The sequence below is a fragment of the Megalobrama amblycephala genome, linkage group LG11 (genome assembly GCF_018812025.1).
Source record: "Megalobrama amblycephala isolate DHTTF-2021 linkage group LG11, ASM1881202v1, whole genome shotgun sequence".
Classification (NCBI taxonomy): Eukaryota; Metazoa; Chordata; class Actinopteri; order Cypriniformes; family Xenocyprididae; genus Megalobrama; species Megalobrama amblycephala.
Window position 1 is genome coordinate 1 of NC_063054.1, and position 20,589 is coordinate 20,589.

Sequence of the window (20,589 nt, forward strand, 5' to 3'; positions counted from 1 at the left end):
GGAAACGGCACGCCCCCTGCAGCTCCTCGTTAGTATAGTGGACAGTATCTCCGCCTGTCACGCGGAAGACCGGGGTTCGATTCCCCGACGGGGAGACCTCTACCTTTGCTGCTGCCAAATGACCCCAACAAATTTTTTTTTGCTCCAGCAAGGGCTCGCGGACGGCCGTTGTATCCGCAGCTTGAGCCAAAAGCGATGCGTTGGCCGGGAATCGAACCCGGGTCAACTGCTTGGAAGGCAGCTATGCTCACCACTATACCACCAACGCTGACGCTCGGATGCCGGCCACTGAAAGGAACACATGAACTTATTGACCTGACCTACCAAGCTTTACTGGTGATTTTAATGGTGTTAGATGCTTTGTTGATGGCATTTAACACATTACACTTTCAGTAGAGCCTTTGTAGCTGGTGTGTAAAAGGTGTTTCCGTGCACGGAAGTCAGCGGGATGCCGGCTTGTGTTTAACAGATTTCACCCCCAATAAAAACATTTGCAGTTAGTTTGCAAAAGGAGTTTGTATGCTCTGCTTTTAACATTCTTGCGCAGCTCTGCCGTGAGCAGAGCCCCCCAAAATACGGAAATTTAAAATAACTGTTTTCTATTTCAATATATTTTGAAATGCAATTTATATTTTCAGCATCATTACTCCAGTCTCACATGATCCTTCATAAATCATTCTAATCATAACTTTCTATTCATCAAATAATCCTGGAAAAAAAAAATTATTTTCAACATTGATAATATTAATAAATATTTCTTGAGCAGCAAATCATCCTATTAGAATTATTTATGAAGGATCATGTGACACTGAAGACTGGAGTAATGATGCTGAAAATTCAGCTTTGCCAAAACAGAAATAAATTGCATTTCAAAATATATTCAAATAGAAAACAGTTATTTTAAATTGTAAAAATATGTCACAATATTACTGTTTTTGCTCTATTTTGTATCAAATAAATGAAGCCTTGGTGAGCAGAAGAGACTTCTTTAAAAACATTAAAAAATCTTACCGTCCAAAAACTTTTGACTGGTAGTGTAACTATGTAATCACTGATTGTAACCCAAATGAATTACCCTATGCTCCAGGATGACATCTTTGGTGTGGCTTCTCTTGGCTCACAAACAATGATCCAGCCTGCACAGCCCACCAAAGTAAAAGGTAATTCAGCACACATTTTTATCCCTTAATTATTCCTTATTTGAGTACTACAGATATTTCAGATATATAAAAGTGAAAATGATTTATTCTTTTCTGTCTTTTTTCCTCTCCTTTAGATGAGTTGACCCCACCACTGCCCTTCGTTCCCTCTCCACGAGCTGCTCGCACAGGTCCCATCAAGACAGGCGGTCTACTTTTTGTCCTGGACCATATTCGGTGGACACAGCCCATGAGGCATTGATGGACTTCTGGCTAAGTACCATGGGCAGAAAGACCTTCTCAGCCAGGTGGATGCAGAGTATGCTGCCCATGTGCAGGCTGCCTCCAAGGATCCCAACAGCCTCTTACACCCCACCACAAAACAGCATATCTCACGTTATGTGAAACACCTGGCCAAGATGACGAACACAAGTTCATCCCTGAACACCAGTTCAGAGAAACTCCAGGAGACCCAGCAGCTGTGGCATCACCTCACAGAAGGGAGTGAAACTGCAAGTGTTCCAGTGGTAACCCTCCCACCTGCCCCAGTGAACCCACCCAGAAATAAGCCTCAGGAGTCCCCGCTAACTAAGCGTGAGATCGAGCAAATGGTGAAAGAGATTGTGGAGAAGCAGCAGCAACACCAACAGCAGCCTGTTACAAAGAGGACACGGAACTGTCTTGCTTGTGGCCAGCCAAAGTCACGTTACCTTGGTGATGGCACCTCCATTCATTTTTTTTATCAGTCTGGGAACGTGAAGTACTTTTACTGCTCTACAAAGGTACACCAGATGTATGCAGCAGAAGGCCTTCACCAATCCTCGAATGCCGTTTGCTGACTTTGCTGAAACACCTTTTTTTAACCGAGAGCTACAGGCCGCAAAGCAGCGTTCTGCAGAGGCAAGACAGGTAATGGAGGAGCGGAAAAAGAGAAAGGCCATGGAGCAGCACCCCACTGGTCGCCTCTGTAGGTTCTGCCACAAGCCACTCAAACAAGGCCCACAGAGTCCACACATACATGCTGGGTTCCCTGGTGTGGCAGGGAAATACGTCTATTGTCCTGCCAGAGTGTTCTCCCTGTATCGGACAGAGGGGATGACTCATGAGATGACTTGGGGAGAGTTCTGTCAGTCTTCCTTTTATGACGCTGAAGGGAAGAGATGGGCAGCAGAAAAAGGAAAGTGACTGCACTCATGATTCCTGGTTTGAATGTATACATTGTATTTATTGTGTCACGGCCGGCTCGCAAGCCGCGACAAAGGAGACAACACGTTTGATGAGGGTCGGAAAAAGTAATAACATTTATTAAAGTAAGAATAAAATTAAGAGGAAGACTAAATGAAAACAAAAACAACTGAAGTGAAAACGAGCACGACACGAGGAGAGGAGTGCGAGCGCCATCACACTGAAGGGAGCTGCTTAAATTTGCCGGCATCAGCTCCACACAGGTGTAAGTCTTCAGTAATGATGACGTCACTCACCCTAGCACCATCCTGCAAAAAATAATAACCATGAGCAACATGTCTAATTTCATCAAATGACATCACACTCTCAAAAAGATTTTGGAGAGAAGAATCAAGTTGTTGCTCCTGTATCAATTCTGAAAGGGAAACAGAAAAGTCATCAGGCAATGAAAATGTTGGTCTTACTACAGTAGAATCAGAGAACAACTTTGGTTGTGTGGAGACCATGGATCGAGTCACAGCACACGCAGTAGAATCAAAACTTCTGGAAAATTCTTGCTGCTCTCATCAGGATCTGAGATGGGAAAAGTTGAGACCACAGGAGGTGAAAAAGTATCAGGCCAAACCCTGCCCCCTGCCAAATTATTTCCCATTATTATGTCAACACCGTCCACTGGCAAACACGGACGCACACCAATCACCACTTCTCCACTCACAAGTTGAGATGACAACATTATTTTGTGTAGAGGAACAGATAAGACGTTTAACCCAATTCCTCTAATAAGCACCAGTACCAGTGTCACTCAAAGAGGAAAATGGCAACACATCCTGCAAAATAAAGGACTCAGACGCTCCAGTGTCCCTCAATATCGTCACTGGAACTTTTGTCTCCTCACCAACGATCGACACATGCCCATAGGTAATAAAAGGTGAATAATCTCCATCTTTTATGGGGTTCACTGTTGTGGGGAAAACCTCAGAAGAAGAGTTCACAGGATTCAACACTGGTTGGACAGCTGGCTTAACACGAGGAGCTTTTCCCCCTTTACTCTTCGCTTTAAGCACAGGGCACTCATTTTTCCAGTGGCCTTTACCACGACAATAATTACAGACCAGAGATGAATTTCTGGATGTACGATCTACTTTCTCTTCAAACATTTCATCCCTTTTCCGAAACTCAAAAATACTCTTATGCGTCAAAATATAATCGTCAGCTAACTCAGCAGCTTTACAGGTTTCAGCTTTCTGCCATTTAAATTTCACAATGCGAGCAGGAACAGAGTTCTTAAACTGTTCAAGCACAATTAAGTTACTTAACTCCTCAAACGTGGTTACCTCCGACGCCATACACCAACGATTAAATGCAGTGGTAAGCTCTCTAGCAAACTCAACATGAGCCTCATTAACTACCTTAGACAACGTTCTAAACTTTTGTCGGTACGCTTCTGGTACTAATTCGTACGCTTTTAAAACTGCAGCTTTAACGGTATCGTAATCTTGGCAGTCAGTGAGTGAAAGAGCCGAATATACTTCTTGAGCCCTGCCAGTGAGCACGCATTGTAAAAGCAGTATACGTTCTTTACTAGGCCAACCCAGGCCCGTCGCCAAGGGGGGGCATTAGGGGGCAGTGCCCCCCCAGATGACACAACGTGCCCCCCTAATCGTATATACATCCAGCAAACTTCCGATTGAGAGCAAAAACCTTATCTGTGGATCTGGCCATTTACATATTCCATATCGAAATGTCTTCAGCAGCATTTAGCTCATAGGAAAACTATCTCTACAACGGTAACTTTAAATAACACATTATCTTCAGAAATATGAAATAGAAATTAGGCGTGTTAGTGTGTGTAAGGCCGTTGACTTGAGACTACTTTCTCACTCAAATCACTGCCTACCTGCTGCTGCTTCTGATTGCTTTTAGAGGGAAAAACTGCACATAATTCTGGTCTAGGATCAGTTAATATTAGCATATTGGCGAAACATATTTGGCAAACGATCCAGTGCGTATCTGTGTTTGCGCTCTGACGAACGACAATGCTTTACAACGTGTTCTTGCAGCATTGAGCATTGTAGCTAATCACGAAAAAATCTGTTGATTTCTGGAACGAATTATAATGAGGGAATATTTGCCAGCGTTTAGCCTACATCTCAAAATCCACTCACCGCTCAAAACGAGTTTTTGTTCAGTGCTAACTTAAACACCTCTGACTGGTCATTGCGTTCCAGAAATCAACCGATTTTGGTTAACAAACAATTATGTAAATTGTTATGTAATTATGCAGTCAGTTTAATTTATTGTTACAGAACTTCTTGAGATCGCAATAAAATGAGCGAGATTTTTTAGTAATTATAGGGAGCGCCTTTTGCGCACTCTCTGCCAAATCCTGCGTGCGTAATCTGTTCAAATTAAGTGGTTTGTGAACGTAAACACTTTATGATCAAATAATAATTTATCAGCAGTGTTTATGTTGGGATATGTAGGTTGTGCTGTGACAAGTAAGTTAAAGCTATTTCGAGGAAATCTATTTAAATGTTTTTAAATGAATCGCATCTCCTTACCCTGGAGTTGGTTCACCCTCCGCCTATGATCAAAAAAAAAAAAAATAAAAAAAAAATAATCATATATAACGCATTATTACATAAAACGGAACTTGAAACATATTTAGGCCGTATTTATTAATGACTATCACTCGGAGACCTGCCGCCTTCAACTATTTTAATGTTGAGTACACTCAAAAGTCTTTGTTACACTTAAATATGCTACAGATGTAGGCTAGCCTATTTATTGCTATTTTGGTATCGTTTTTATTATTGTGTTGTTCGAGGAATTGAAAAGCTTTTGTGCCTCGTGTTTGCAAAGTAGGCTATTGCCATAATGCAAATGGGGTTTCGTTTGGTGTTTAATCTAATTAGGATCGATTATCTTGTGTTTTTGTGGTAATATAGCCTAGAACTTTATTTCATTATAGAAGTCTATTTAATTAATAATAAATACGGGACATTATCATTTTGGCGAACGTCTGTTTCTCAGATTATAAAAATGTGTGCCCCCCTATGGAAACCGAATGCCCCCCCCATTCTATGTGTTCTGGCGACGGCCCTGGGCCAACCTCTTGCCTCCGCTATTCCGCTCAAACAATATAAAGAAGGTATCTGGGTCTCGCTCATTAAATTTAGGAACTAAATGTAAATTTCCAGCAGTGTCAAACATTTGAAAAGCACCCTGAAAAGCATCAACTGAGCCGCCATTCAAGCCGCCTTCTCTTATTATGTCCAAACGATATTTCTGCAGCTCAATATTGGTCTGTTCGTTTCTATTTTTTTCACGCTCTACCTCCAACTTCAAACGCTCCTGTTCAAGCTGTAACAACAATAAGCGTTCTTGTTGCTCAAAAGTTAAAGAGCCAACATGAGGTTTAACTTGACCGGCAGTAGCTGGCATTTCAAACAGTATGGACTGCTCTATCGGTTTTGTTTTAAGCGTTTCTCTAATTGTACTATCCTTTACCCTCTTATCTCCAATTTCAATTCCATAGTGATCCGCAATTTTAAATAATTGATCTTTTGCACACGAATCGAGCAAAGCTTCAGACGGAGAACTAATAAAATCTTCGACTAGTAGACATGCTACCAGTACCACTCTAAATACACGCTACAAAATAGAAGACGTGTTTTGCAAAACCCAGCAGGAGGAATAACAACAAGTTCCCTTTCCCTATCTACAGAAAAAAAACTAACTAACTCACCCCTAATCTTCGTGTGGTTACTGGTGAGGGGTATTTAAGCACCAACTCCCGCTGGTACAAGAAAAGCAACCAGCACGCTGGCGACTCACTCATACCACGGATATGCTCCCGAGACAACTGCTCTACTCACGGTCACCAACACAAAAATAAAAAACCATTACATTACCCCACTCGTTCCAAAAGGGAACGAGCAGCTACACCTAACAAGGGAACACCAATACCATTCAAAAATTCCCCCACGATAGGATTTGCAAAATCACTTACCTTCTAAAACATCGCATCAAAAGACAGCTAAATTACGGATACAGCAATCCATCGCACTCCGTCCTAAAACAGCCAAATCCAACGCGAACCTCAAAACGATCTAAACATCCCAAACATAGCGCATCAAAATCGTTCTTCCGGTTTTACAGCGGTTAATCAACACGCCGAATTTCCTTACAAAATAACCGAACGCAAACAAAACAAAGCGCTTTCGAATCACGTCAAAAACATTTGTCACGGCCGGCTCGCAAGCCACGACAAAGAAGGAGACAACACGTTGGATGAGGGTTGGAAAAAGTAATAACATTTATTAAAGTAAGAATAAAATTAAGAGGAAGACTAAATGAAACAAACAAACACTGAAGAGAAAACGAGCACGACACGAGGAGGGGAGAGCGAGCGCCATCACACTGAAGGGAGCCTTAAATTGCCTCCACAAGGTGTAAGTCTTCAGTAAACTCACCAGCACCATCTGCAAAACAAAGAAAAAACAAACCAACAAATATGACCCATACTGGCATGCCGCTGCTAGCCATTTTGGTGCCCTAAGCATAATTTCCTTTATGATGCCCCCCATCCCAACCCCGAGAAAAAAAAAAAACGTTTGTTTTTGCCAGTTTAACTTTTAATACCAAACATAACTCAATGGACTACTTGCACAGCTATTTCCGCTTTCTACTTATTACGGCTCGAGTGTTTCCGGTCAGCGTTCAGCGCACTTACATCAGAGAGCTTCTTTGAAAACGCAGATTTTAGGGCCGAAATGTTTTTAAACAATTAATCATATCTCTGCATTAACATTAATTTTTACAGTTTATTAATATATTTCCCTTCCAAATCGCATTCTGAATAATAAATAAATAATTTCCCCACAACCTTCCGCCGTCAGTGCTCGTCTTCTCATTAGCAGTGTTTTTCTCTTAATCATCAATTCATCCTGTTAAATTTACATTTAAATGAATTTGACTGATAAACACAGGAAGTGCATTGTTTTACTATGGTAAGTGTAGTATGTACTATGGCAAGCAAACAAAAAAAGTTAAAACTGCTCTTTTATTCCAGTGTTTGAAATAGTTGAATAAATGTGATAACGCTTTAACGGTGTTATTAATTAATCTTAAAGAATAACGCAATGTAGCGCAACTACCTTGACTATTAGGGTTTTTGGCATAAATTTGAATTCATAAATAGTTGTCAGAAAAAATGGCACAGAATAGAGACTAAAATATTATGTTCATTCGATCTTATTTATCAGTCTCCACTGTCGCAATCACATTAAGCGCTGAACCCTGTGGGAGAATCACACTTATGTTGGATTAAAACTTAAAGTTCCGTTGAGTTTGGAAAGGTCTTACACGGTAATCATCAGATCTCTTCTCTTGTCTCTGAATAGTCTGGAATTTAAAATCATCCCGAGGACTCTCGTTTTAAAGGGGTTTAGTATCTGTGTGATAACGGCGCATTGAAATATTAACCGGAAACAACTGAGCCGTAATATTTCAAACCGGATGTGCGTCACGAGGCTCATGCAAGTAGTCCAATTAAGAGGACCGATCGGCGGCTGACTAAATGCCGGTGAAATTTTGTCCGACAAAACAAACAACTGAAGAAAAAGCCGCCTGACGAGCGCAGTTTCTCAAGAGGAGCTGCACGAGCTGTGATGAGACACAGGTTTCACGATTGGCCGGATTCACCATAGACATAATATACGAGCGCATAGACTGACGCTGCCTATTGGACACGTATCAGCGCGGCGATCTTGGAGGGTCCCAATGCGCCGCCCCGCATTTATTTCTACTGAGGAAGATGTATCCTCAACTACAATAATCATAACTCCCCGAGTTTTTACCGGATTTTCACACGGTTTGGTTTGTTACAAACGGCAGAGACTTAATTATGATACAGGACGCTGTCACACATTGAAAAATTCTGCTTTCTTTTTACTCCACAAACCACCAACAGAGCATAAAAAATACCAAAAATAAAAATATTGTTTAAAACATCGCCAAGTAAAACGCTGCGTTTATAAAGAAATGTTTCTTTACGACCACAACAAACAGGACACTTTTCAGACGCGCATTCCACCTTCGCCTCAGCGCCAGGCGCAAGTCAAACGAGCGCGGAAAAGGTAGCTTCAGCTGAACAACAGTGAACTTAGGTCAGATGAGATGTTGTCAGGCTATATCAGTAAAGCTACAATCAGCCGTTAGGCTATAGCCTACTGTGCTCGAAGCGTGAACTCAAGAATTGCTCGCGCAAATGCGCCGGCGCGCGCTGCATATTACTTTATTATAGTTTAACTAAAGCGCTAAAGAAACTACGGCATGCGCCATCATTATTCTGAGGTAAATTAAGTCATGGAATTACCAAACATGCGATTAAAGCTGCCTCAAAACTGCACGCATGTATGTATTTGTTGACATGGTTTTAAAGCTATTGTTATCCAATTTGTTGACCTTAAAATGTCTTAAAATGCATATATGTACACCAAGGAAATCAAAATTTTCTCGGGGAGCATGCCCCGAACCCCCTAGCATAATACTTTTTGTGACCTCGGTAAATATAAAACCCTGCGTACGGCCCTGCTTATTTTCTATCTAACGAAATCAAAGGTAATTGTGTATTTCTTTGTATGCACTAATGTGTGAAAATAAATGGGAGCAAAAACGCGATTGAATGTAAAGGTTTGTGTCTTGTTCTATTAAAAAAAAAAAAAAAAATCAATAATTATCGATTGATTGGCATTTTATCTATCTATCAATCTAATTTATACATCTATATATATATATATATATATATATATATATATATATATATATAAATTGCATAAATAAAATTTGGAGGGAGGACCCACCCACATTTTTTTTTGCTTCCGACGCCCATGGTATAAATGAATGAATTTTATATTTTAATAAAGAAACAAGTTTGATTGTTCATTTGAATTTATTTTTCTCTCTCTCACACACACACACTCTAACACTCACACTCTCACACACACTCTCACACACACACACACACACACGGCATATTGATAAATGTATAAATGAATGAATTTTATATTTTAATAAAGAAACAAGTTTGATTGTTCATTTGAATTTATTTCACTCACACTCACACACTCATTTATAATTTTATAAATGGTAAAATAACCTAAATCATTGTTCAATCTTACTTGTGAAATGTAATCCCATGCGATCTGGTATCAATACTGCGTCGGTTATTGCAACCGTAAGCTGCACAAAATACGGGCATAATTGCTCGCTCTCCGTTGACTCCGATTGACTCTGGTGCTAGCGTTGAGTGGAGAGACCCAACCAATATGGCGGCGACGCTGGATCACGCTCCAGCACGTCATGAGGCGTATGGAAGGCCGTTTCAGCATAAAAACGTTCCAGCGTTACTCGTCGTAATTATATTTTTACTAGTAACAATTAAATTAAAGAGCTCTATAATTTAATTTATACTAGTAACAATTACGATTACAGAGCTCTATAATTCAATTTTTACTAGTAACAATTATAATTGTAGAGCTCTCTAATTCGGTTTTTACTAGTCACAATAACAATTATAGAGCTCTACAATTAAATTTTTACTAGTAACAATTACAATTACAGAGCTCTATAATTCAATTTTTACTAGTAACAATTATGATTATAGAGCTCTCTAATTCAATTGTTACTAGTAACAATTCCAATTAGAGAGCTCTACAATTCATTTATTACTAGTCATATGTCTCCATTGACTTCCATTCATTTTTAATTATAGAGCTCTGTAATTCAATTGTTACTAGTAACAATTGGGATTATAGAGCTCTCTAATTGAATTCTTACTAGTAACAATTACAATTATAGAGCTCTCTAATTCAATTTTTACTAGTAACAATTACAATTATAGAGCTCTCTAATTGAATTCTTACTAGTAACAATTACAATTATAGAGCTCTCTAATTTAATTCTTACTAGTAACAATTACAATTATAGAGCTCTCTAATTGAATTGTTACTAGTAACAATTACAATTATAGAGCTCTCTAACTGAATTCTTACTAGTAACAATTGAATTACAGAGCTCTTCAATTGATTTATTACTAGTAAAAATACACATTAAAGATATGTGTAATTGCAGAGCTCTATAATTCAATTACAGAGCTCTCTAATTCAATTGTTACTAGTAACAATTGAATTAGAGAGCTCTCTAATCGTAATTGTTACTAGTAACAATTGAATTACAGAGCTCTCTAATCATAATTGTTACTAGTAACAATTGAATTAGAGAGCTCTGTAATTCAATTAGAGAGCTCTATAATCAAATTGTTACTAGTAAGAATTCAATTGTAGAGCTCTCTAATTGCAATTCTTACTAGTAATAATTAAATTACAGAGCTCTCTAATTGAATTGTTACTAGTAAGAATTAAGTTACAGAGCTCTATAATTCAGTTCTTACTAGTAACAATTAGAATTAGAGAGCTCTGTAATTGCAATCTTACTAGTACAAATTGAATTACAGAGCTCTACAATAGCAATTCTTACTAGTAACAATTGCATTACAGAGCTCTGTATTCGGCGACATATCATTATGCTAATCGTGCCTTATGCATATTCAACTGGGGTCAGTGGCGTAACTTTGTTTTACAAAGTGGGTGGGACAAGAATGTGTATGGGTGGTTGTATTATTATTACAATAATAATGATATGATATTAAAATTATAAATGTGTTCAAATATGATAGTTTTCCTACATCTACTATAATACAATGTCGTTAGTCTCGAGAGTATGTACATTAGTTAATAAATACGACGATCCGCCTTTGATGATTGAATGTCCTGATGGACTAGTGGCAGTTTCTCTGATTAGGATGTAAGAGATTCCCGGTTCTAATCCAACGAAGTGAATTTTTTTTTTTTTTCTCATTAAAACCAAAGATTTTCATCAGTGATTGTATATCAAGAGCAGTGACACGTTTATATGTATTTTGTTTTTGTGATTTCAACGTATGGAATAGAGAGTCTCCGCAACAGCGATAGATTGAAGTGCTAATCCGTGTGCACGAGCGCTGTGAACCCTGTTGCACGCGCCTCTGATAACAACGAGCACTCAACAACAACATAATTTCAAAAACAACATACCCCAGCGCCAAATCGCCTATTATTAACACAATTTGATAATCAATTCAATAGAGGTGTTTATTTTGTATTAGATATCCGCGATAATCATTCTATTATTGCATAACAATACTAAACACTGTAAATATTTAAAATGAATTTATACTCCTTAATATCAAGTTTGTCAAAACACTTTGGGTGGCTTAGGGCATTTCACCCTATATTATGTCAGTGATATGGAGTGTTCTTGGCTCTTAGCTTTACCAATATACAAAGGTGAATGAATATAACGACTAAATATAGGCTTTTATCTCAGGCATCATCTTAATTTTGCTTTAATGTGAACATGATTAATATGTTACCTAAGTCTGTAAAATATTTCAGGATACTTTAGAACCACGCTACAGGGCTTTTATTTTGAAACGCACTTTTGTAGGCGGGAAATCTGCAATCTGTTTTGCATCTCATGAATAGGAGTTTTTACTAGTAATAATACAATTATAGAGCTCTGTAATTAGAATTGCTACTAGTAAGAATTGAATTAAAGAGCTCTCTAATTCAGTTTTTACTAGTAACAATTATAATTAGAGAGCTCTATAATTCAGTTTTTACTAGTAACAATTGAATTAGAGAGCTCTCTAGTGGAATTGTAGAGCTCTGCAATTGGATTATTACTAGTAACAATTGAATTACAGAGCTCTGCAATTGAATTCTTACTAGTAATAAATGAATTGCAGAGCTCTCTAATTGGAATTGTTACTAGTAAAAACTGAATTATAGAGCTCTACAATTCAGTTGTTACTAGTAAGAATACAATTGCAGAGCTCTATAATTCAATTAGAGAGCTCTACAATCATAATTGTTACTAGTAAAAAATGAATTATAGAGCTCTCTAATTGTAATTGTTACTAGTAAAAACTGAATTAGAGAGCTCTTTAATTTAATTGTTACTAGTAAAAATATAATTACGACGAGTAACGCTGGAACGTTTTTATGCTGAAACGGCCTTCCATATGAGGCGTCTACGTATATATGTCTATGGGATTCACCGCATGACAACGATCACGTGTGTTTCGTGTTTATTTTCACGCCTTCAGTTCCACGAATGCTCACAAATCTGTATTTTTATAACAGTTAAAGCTCTTTTCATGAAGTCACGATGTTATTGTGTCATGTTTATCAAAATAAAACTGATAAGAAACGTAGACCCCACAACATTGGTATTTAAATAATATATGCTTATATTGAACTTTATTCTTGTAAAAACAGATGCTGTAAGTGTAAGCCTCTTCAGTTCCACTCATACACGCACTTTCAAAACAGTAGCCTACAATTCATATTTCATGTCGTTAATTTTCATCTTCTTTTTTTTTTTTACATTATTGTTATTTGATTCATTTGTTTATAAAGGTTTTGTGTATAGGTTTATTTTGGACTTTCATACAAACTTTTACAGTATTAAGCATAAGTTTACAGCAAACGCCACATGATCAGCCATGACTGACGTAAATGCAGCAAACTACGGGAACCACAGCGTGTCCGACTTCACGTCTCCGTTTTCAGCTCCTCCCCGCCTGCACGCGGCTAATCTCGCCGATCGGTTACATCCAGCCGCAGCCGATGTCGAACACACCTCATACCAATAGAGAATACGAACCGACGTCACGCCTCGTTGCATGCCGGGGCGGCGCCGCCATTTTGACAGGATCGCCCTCTATTACTCGTACTGAAATGAATACGGATTCTTGCTTACCTTTTGTTTTGTTTCTGCCATTAAGTGGAACGTTAACATTTTTAATGGTATCGTTTGCAGGGAATAGAAGCTATTTTATCGCGTCACATGATCATTTTATTTATTTATTTATTTTTTACTGAAGTTTTGTAGAATTTTGTTTACAATGTTGATCTGTTTACCGTGTCGCACCACGATCACAGATGAGGAGAATCAGAGATTATGGGTCAAATTCAGCGGACAAACGGACACGAACACAATGTATTTTTATATTTATTTTAACAAATGACAACCACACTAAGCAATTTCATACCTTTATAAAACCGTTATGAAGAAAATGTATAAAATGCTTGCATTTTAAGTGATACTGAAAGTTTATATTTTGGTCTCATCCGTTTTTCTGCATGTGCTTTATTTGTAAATAGAATTTGGTCTCTTTAATATCAGTCTAAGTGCATTAAGCCTTTTCTTGAGAGGACACGAGAGGAAACCGTTTTTATAAACGTGTTGCGTTCATATTTTGGGCTCATTTGCGTATCTCCACGCAGTATACTTTAATAAATATGTACAGAATTGTTTGTTTGTCACATGAAGCGTTTTTCTTGCTAAGCATTTGAATGTCCCCGTCAAGTTCTGCTAATTCACGAGCGCAGTGAGAGGCAGACTTGCAAAGGTAATATTAATTATTAAACCAAACAAAATCAAAACGTTCAAAAACACTTAGCAATGCCATTCTTTTATTGAGTGATAAGCAGTGGGTTTAATCAGTGCCATTAACAATAGATTTGCCATCCGGCGTCTTCTCGTCAGCTCCTTGACCTGCTTCCCTTGGTGTTTTTACACGTAGAAAAGGCGAAAAAACGTTTTTCACTGTCTTGTTTTCTCTCAAAACGATGATCTGAGTTACCATCACAATTATCGATGCAGCATTAATGACATACAATGGTGACATTTTCACAATCATGACAGAAAACAAATTACTGCACTAAACTCAATAACGGAAAGGCTGCGCGATCCTGTCAAGATGGCGAATAAACAAAGAAGTTACCCAGAATGCAATGCGGTGTGACGTCAGATTCGTATTCTCTATAACACACAAATCTGCTTCTATTGTTCTCATTTGTAAGTCGCTTTAGATAAAAGCACCTGCTAAATGAATAAATAAATGTAAATCTAAATCTAATCTAATATAAAGCATAATAGAATGAGGTGCAATAATGCACATAAATCAACAGTAATGTTTGCTTTATATCATTCATAATGACATTTTATATATATATATATATATATATATATATATATATATATATATATATATTTAACAGGAATTGTTAGCCTACCATATGCACTGCACTGACTGCTAACTGTTAACGTTACTGAGAAAGTATTAACCACCGTCACGTCAAAATAAACCATAAACTACTGCTCTCAATATCTAAAGAAAGATAGTAAAAAAAAAAAAAAAAGTAACAGCTAGCTGGCGTCAGGTCAGTTATTTTTTAAAATAGGTGATATTTAACAGTAAAATCTCAATTTAGCTTGCACCGAAGTTGTAAGTTATAATAACATAGTTTGCTAATGCTAACATTAACGTCAGCAAGTTCGAGGCGCATTACGATTAGCAGCAGCACGCACATGCAGCACATTTCCCGTATTTATGAATGATTAAACATGGACTTACCTGAAAGTGATGCACGGGCATCATCTCGCAGTTTCTTCTTCTTTCGTTTCTCAGCACCCGACTCCTGCTGTCTTTTCGGAGCCATGCTCAAATCTGTCAAACTGCGTCAGGCAGGCGCCCGCGCGAACAACCGGAACGGACCATCCGGTACGGGGGTGGGGGGTACTTTCTAGACTAGACTACAGCAATTATTAAATATCTTTCTTGTTCCCCCTTTTTTGTTACATATACATGGCTAAAATGTGCCTAATATTTCTATAGGCTAATGAAATAATACCGGCATTTAAAAAAAAAAAAATTAATTAGGCTATTTTTGGTGCCCCCTCAGCACTTGGTGCCCTACGCACAGTGCGTGATGCGCGTGGTGGGAGCGGCGGCGCTGCTTACTGGGTTCATAACACCCTCCCCCATAGAAAAGGGTGTACAATTAATGATGTTAAAATGACACCCGACCCTTTACCAGATAGCTCACACCGCAGTCATACTCCCAATATCCTCAGCAGCTACGGGCCCTGTAGAAGCAATTTTAAGAGACAAAGAGAGCAAAACGGAACGTCAACAGCTAAGAGGAATAAGGAGCTCTAGACAATGCGTCAGCCACCACATTGTCAGTGCCTTTAATGTGTCTAATATCAAGGGCATAGGATTGTAGAAACAAGCACCAACGGGTCAATCGTTGGTTTGGACACCGCAAAGAATGTAAATAAATGAGCGGGTTGTGGTCGGTGTACACGACCAATGGGTCCGACACAGAACCCACATACACCTCAAAATTTTGCAGGGCCCATATCAGAGCTAAAGCCTCTTTCTCAACTACAGAATAGTTTAACTGATAAGAGGAGAACTTTTTTGAAAAATAGCTAACTGGGTGGTGAATGCCTGCATCATCGGCCTGTAACAACACAGCTCCCGCACCCACGTTGCTAGCATCTACACACAACCTAAAAGGCTGATCGAAACGGGGAGCTGCCAACACAGGAGTGGAAGTGAGTAACAATTTAGCTGCCTCAAAGGCTTCCTGACAAACAGAAGACCAGACAAAAGCCACTTTTGCCTTAAGCAAATCCGTGAGTGGGGCTACCACAGTAGAAAAATTCCTACAAAAACCCCTGTAATAACCCACTAACCCCAAGAATCGCATCAACTCCTTCTTGGTGGTAGGAGGTGGAAACTGGTCAATGGCCTCAACCTTGGCCCTGAACTGGCCGCACACTGCCCTGTCCCACAACCTTACCCAAGTAAGTCATGGTGGCTTGAGCGTACTCGCATTTAGCTAGATTGACTGTAAGACCAGCCTCTTTGAAACGAGAAAGGAGGTCCGCAATACAACTCAGGTGCTGCTCCCATGAATCACTAAAAACTACCACGTCGTCTAGATAAACCGCAACTCCCTCCAACCCAGAAACAACCCTATTCATAAGTCGCTGAAAGGTTGCAGGTGCATTTCTGAGGCCAAAACTCATAACGTTATAAGAGAATAACCCTTCAGATGTAATGAAGGCAGAGATTTCCTGAGCTCGTTGGGTCAGCGGAACCTGCCAATATCCCTTAAGCAGATCGAATTTACTAACAAATTTCGCTGACCCAACTCGATCAACACAATCCTCAATACGAGGGAGTGGAAATTAGTCTGGTTTAGTCACTTTATTTATCTTCCTATAATCAGTGCAAAACCGATAAGTTCCATCAGACTTATTAACAAGCAGGCAGGGAGATGCCCAACTAGAAAATGAAGGCTGAGTAATGTCGTGATCAAGCATATACTGAACCTCACCCTTAAGATGCAGGAGTTTATTTGGAGACACCCGATAAAAATGTTGGCGAATGGACTCAGCATCCCCAACGTCAATATCGTGCTCTAACCAGTGCGTACGTGAAGGTACATCTCCAAACAAAGAGGCATAACGGTTAATAAGAGCAATCAAGTCAGCACGTTTACTCTCTGGTAAATGGGCCAACATTTTATGCAAAGTCTCTGAATTTTTAAGACGACCCAACAGTACCGTATCCTCTGGAAAAGAAACTCCTTCATCAACTCCCTCTTCCAAAGGAGCAGATGCAGTACTCTCAACAACCAATACAGGTTTTCCCTCAGTCTTGGCATCTAACGCTTTGTGAAAACGGCAGTAATAGGGCTTCAACAGATTTATGTGACAGAACTGTGTTGACTTCCTTCTATCTGGAGTGACAATCAGATAGTTTAAATCTGTGACTTGTTTTACTACTACAAAAGGACCAGTATACTGAGCTTGAAACGGTGAGCCTTCCACAGGTAATAGAGCCAACACCTGATCGCCTGACATAAATTGTCGTTTCTCAGTTCGCCTATCATAAAGTGACTTCATACGTTTCTGTGACGAATCCAATTGTTCTTTTGCCATCTTACCTGCTTCATACAACCTACGCTTAAAGTCATTCACATAACTTATCAAGTTTTTAGGTGGCGTACTCTCAGTCCAGTTATTATGAAGCACAGCCAGTGGTCCCCGAACGGTGTGCCCAAACACCAAGTCATTGGGACTGAATCCAGTACTTTCCTGACATACCTCACGTGCTGACAACATCAACCACGGCAATCCCTCCTCCCAATCGCCTTCCATCTCCGTACAATATGCCCGCAGTAAGGACTTAAGCATCTGATGGAAACGCTCCAAAGCCCCCTGGCTTTGGGCGTGATAAGCACTAGCTTTATTGTGCTTAATGTGCAACAGCTTCAAGACCTGAGAAAACAAGTGAGAGGTAAAATTAGTACCTTGATCACTTTGCACAATCTTTGGAATACCAAAAACGGAAATGAACTGAGTCAAGGCTTTCACTACTGATTTTGCAGTGATCGTACGGAGGGGATAGGCCGCAGGACACCGAGTCGAGGCACACACAACAGTGAGCAAATAAATACTACCCGATTTTGATTTAGGCAATGGGCCTACACAATCAATAATCAGATGCTCAAATGGTGGACTGACAGCAGGAATAGGAAACAATGGAGCAGGCTTGATCTTCTGATTTGTCTTGCCTGTTAGTTGACAAGTATGACATGTCTTGATGTACTTTGACACATCCTTCTTCAACTTTGGCCAAAAAAAGTGATGAAGGATTCTGTCATAGGTCTTTTTAACCCCTAAATGACCTGCAAGTCCATCATGAGAAGTCTTCAACACAATTGAGCGATACTTCTCTGGCACTACCACTTGCATAATAGGATCACCAGCAAAGTCACTACCATGCGGAATCCATTTCCTCACCAACCTTCCATCCTGCAAAACAAAGAAAAAACAAACCAACAAATATGACCCATACTGGGTTCATAACAATTGTATCATAAACATTTAACTGTTGTTTATGGGTATTGTTTTTTTGTTTTTTTACTTTAGAATGCCATGTTAGTCCATGCAAGATTTGTAAAATGTAAAAAAGTCTACTTAGCTTTTACTGTTATATGCATCATTTTTTTTTTTTTATTTATCAATAGAATTGTTTTTAACATTTTTTCAAAACATTTTCAAAACTCTATGATTATTTAGATAATGGAAAGTGCTACTTTTAATCTTTTGAAATTGTAAATACTTTGTATCTCACCTGTAAGGATTTTTACATATAATATTTCTTAAGCATGTTGTTATATTTTTCTTACATTATCTTATCTTGTTCAGATTTGTAAACACTAAATGTTAATAACTGTTACTATTAAACTCTGGACATAATTATTTAATTTAAAATACATTTTTTCTTGTTTTTTCCCTGTGTTCTCCAAAACATTAGATTTTATCATTATTATTGTCCAGAAGTAATGGCCTTGTTTGCAGTGAATTTTATTGTTTTGTTTTTTATTTATTTTATAGATTACATTGTTATTTTATCTTGTTCAGATTTTTAAACACTAAATGTTAATAACTGTTACTATTAAACTCTGTACATAATTATTTAAAAATACATATTTTTCTTGTTTTTCCTGTGTTCTCCACAACTTTAGATTTTATTATTATTATAGTTGTTAATGTTTAATCTATAATTATTTAATGTTTGTTTATTTAATTATTATATATTTTGGTTAGTATTGTACTGTATTTATTACCTTTTTCAGTTATATAATATGTATATTATTGTACTATACATAAAATGAGAAACTTGCTATTTTTGGTGTTTATTGGGTTATATTTCATATATGGGTTTTCTGTACATAGTTATACAAATATAATGTGAATCTCTTTAAAAAAAGATGGTCTAAAACATGATCAAAATGTTCTTTTCAATTATTCACATTAAAATATTTTCTATATTAAAGATAACTATACCCTATTCTAATGATTATTGCACATTTTATACATCCTACACAAGCACAATTCTTACCAGTTTTATTTTATCTTTGTGCACAAAGTTCGTTTATTATATGTTAATCGTACTTAAATTGTTTCTAGATGAAAAACGATTACAAATTCATTTTGTGGTCGAGGCGGGATTCGAACCTCTAATTTTGTGTATTATTTTTGACCCGCCTCCCTGGCATTTCCTCCGTTCCTATTGGCTAGCAGCGCTCTACACCTACGCGCGGCTGGCCGCTGGCGAACGTGATGACCACTACACTACAGAAACCTCACGACGGTGCTTTTTCGAAGACAGGATCATCCCATGATCTGCCCTTCAAGCAGAGAGAGAGAGAGAGAGAGAGAGACAGTCTGTGTAAATTCCACGAACAACAGGACAGCGCACATTCAGAACGACAGTCTGCATAGAGCTCCTATGTACGATTGCCTTCAGCCAGCTCAAAAGGAAGGACTCTGTTGGGTGGACATCCTCTTACCGGAGAGCCAATTAAAATCCTAAAACACTAATAATCCTGACTGTGGTTATCACAACTCATGCATGAAAGGGTTAATAATGTGCCATTTGTTCTTCATAAAAGTTCACAATGTTGTTGCAGATGAATATAACACAGATAACATTATTTAAAACTATTCTTAATCAGGTTACATGTTGATTATTAATAACTCAAATCCTTTTCATGATTTCTCCACTGTTTCACGCACAACCACCATGTTTGTATTTCTTTTGGATTACTTTGAATCCTTCTCCAAAGTGCAATGGAGTGTGTGGCAAGCCGGTTTTACTTTTATTCCTTTTCAGAATATGAACTCTTGATATCAACAATTCAATTTTTACTAGTAAAAATGCTAATTTTTGGTATTCAACTGTTGATATCAAGAACTGACTAGTTGAAATTCAACTTTCACATTTCAGAAATACAATGGACTACATGCACGGAGCGTTCTTTAGAGCTTCCGCATTAATATACGCCAGCTCAAAAACTTCCGGTGAGAGTCATGTGCTGGTGTGTTGAGCATCAGTAGTGTAATACTTAGTTTATAATCAGAATATAGTCACTTAAATAGTCAGGCATAGCATTAATTTAGTTATTCAAACGTAAGACAGCATAATAAATAAATAAATAAAGATGTACCTCAGTGTTCCTCCTCGGCTAAATTCAATTCGACCATCAGTTTTCACACTTTTATGTGAAAAAAAGCTTCAAAAAATAAATATTTATTGTGCACTTTAGTTAGATTAATTGAATAAAATGTGTGTTTTTACAAGTGTGCTGAAATCATTGATCTTGCGCTGCACTGACTGACAGCTGCTGTGATTATAAAGTGAAGTGTGTCAAGTATGTCATTCATTCACAAGAAAAGTATTGTTTTTCTTAAGATTTTGTGAGTATTTCATATTTCACATTGACAAAAT

General features: G+C 38.2%; 2 non-coding genes across 2 annotated transcripts; one reads left to right on the plus strand and one right to left on the minus strand.

Annotated features, from left to right (window-relative positions):
• The first annotated feature begins 23 nt into the window (after positions 1 to 23).
• On the plus strand, positions 24 to 95 carry trnad-guc. Its single transcript has one exon. It is a non-coding gene; the product is annotated as a tRNA-Asp (tRNA).
• A 101-nt stretch (positions 96 to 196) lies between these two features.
• On the minus strand, positions 197 to 268 carry trnag-ucc. Its single transcript has one exon. It is a non-coding gene; the product is annotated as a tRNA-Gly (tRNA).
• Positions 269 to 20,589: the final 20,321 nt, after the last annotated feature.